The sequence below is a fragment of the Sander lucioperca genome, unplaced genomic scaffold (assembly GCF_008315115.2).
Source record: "Sander lucioperca isolate FBNREF2018 unplaced genomic scaffold, SLUC_FBN_1.2 Unpl_161, whole genome shotgun sequence".
Taxonomy (NCBI): domain Eukaryota; kingdom Metazoa; phylum Chordata; class Actinopteri; order Perciformes; family Percidae; genus Sander; species Sander lucioperca.
In genome coordinates, this window is record NW_023396199.1 from 1,145 (window position 1) to 2,500 (window position 1,356).

Consider the following 1,356-nt stretch of genomic DNA (forward strand, 5'->3'; position numbering starts at 1 on the left):
ATCCATGTTTGGCTGGATCATTCTGTTGTGTGGAAGGACAGAACAGACCCAAGCGCAACGTTCAACAACAAAATCAGGTTTATTTTAACAAAGAAAGGGGGGAGATATTGGGAGGCGTATGCCAAAAAACAGGAGTGGAGACATGAGGGCTGGGGAAGGATGACGAGGGAGCTTTCTGGGGTAGGATGGCGAGGGAGCTAGGGGACTCAAGGGCAAAGCCTAGGAGGACGGGGGACTCAGGGGCAGAAGCTAGGAAGGAGATGGGAAGACAGGGGATAGGATGGAGAGGGACTCACTGGGATAGGAAGGCGAGGGATCTCGGGGACCACAGGGAAACCGGGGCCGAGGAAACCGAGGAGGAGCCACAGAAGTCCGGGGAGCAGGGAGAATCCAAGGAGGGAAGGCTGGAAGCGGGAGTGAAGGTAGGATGAAGTGGAGAGCTGTAGGGAACGAACCAAGTGGTGAAGCCAGTTGACTGGGGGTGGGAGCGAGGCATGGAGATGATGGCTGCAGGGGAGAGACACGAGAGAGGTGAGGACAGGCACGGGAAAATGGCAGATATGTCTACGAATGTTCAGAGAGTGAACTTGTATCTAGTGTCACCAGAGTGGCAGAGACAATGATCCAGCGAAGATAGTGAGTGGAGCCGTACTGAGTACTGAACTTGATTGTAGATGGCAGGCAGGTGTGCGTGGCGGGAGAACGGTGATATGGAATGATGACCAGGTGTGCGCAGTCAGCTGGCAGTAGCAGACAGGAGGAGGGGAAAACACAGGAGACACAAAGGCAGGCCAACAGAGAAACACACAAAAGAACTAAAGAACTGGAAACAAAAACCCCAAACCATGTGTTGTTATTGTGATCATGGTGTTGTGGTTGCAGGAAGAGAGCAGCAGGTCTGGATCAGACAGCCGTGGGACGGGACGGGGAACAAGAGGTGAGCTGAAATGTTTCACTGATTATTTTAGTTTGCAGACGAAGGATCTGTCTCATGAGTCTCTCTTTCTTCATCTCTTTCTGTGTTTCTTCATCTTTCTGTGTTTCTTCATCTCTTTCTGCACTCAGCACTCTGATAACATCTACAGCAACGACTTCCTGCAGCTTGCTGAGCAGCAGGGACCCAGCAGCGCTGTGGAGGAAGTCAGCTACGCCTCGGTCCAGTTCAAAAACAAGAAGCAGGCCAGGTACTGGAGGCTGCTAAACATGGCCTTGTTCATACCTTCAGACTTTGGTATTTTCAATATGGACCCTATTTTCCCCTGCAGTGGTGATTGTTGGAACAGTGGAAAGATGAACCAAGACGGCTTTTCATAGTTTTATTTAGTTTCTGTCCACTTTGAATGAAGTGTGTTTTAT

General features: G+C 50.7%; 1 long non-coding RNA gene across 1 annotated transcript in view; it reads left to right on the forward strand.

The window, feature by feature from the left end:
- Positions 1–846: 846 nt before the first annotated feature.
- The window catches only part of LOC118494540, a 1,058-nt gene continuing 548 nt past the window's right edge, over positions 847–1,356 (forward strand). The window contains exons 1-2 of the long non-coding RNA XR_004896674.1: positions 847–937; positions 1,066–1,184. This is a non-coding gene — a long non-coding RNA (uncharacterized LOC118494540). The remainder of the gene's footprint in view (positions 938–1,065; positions 1,185–1,356) is intronic.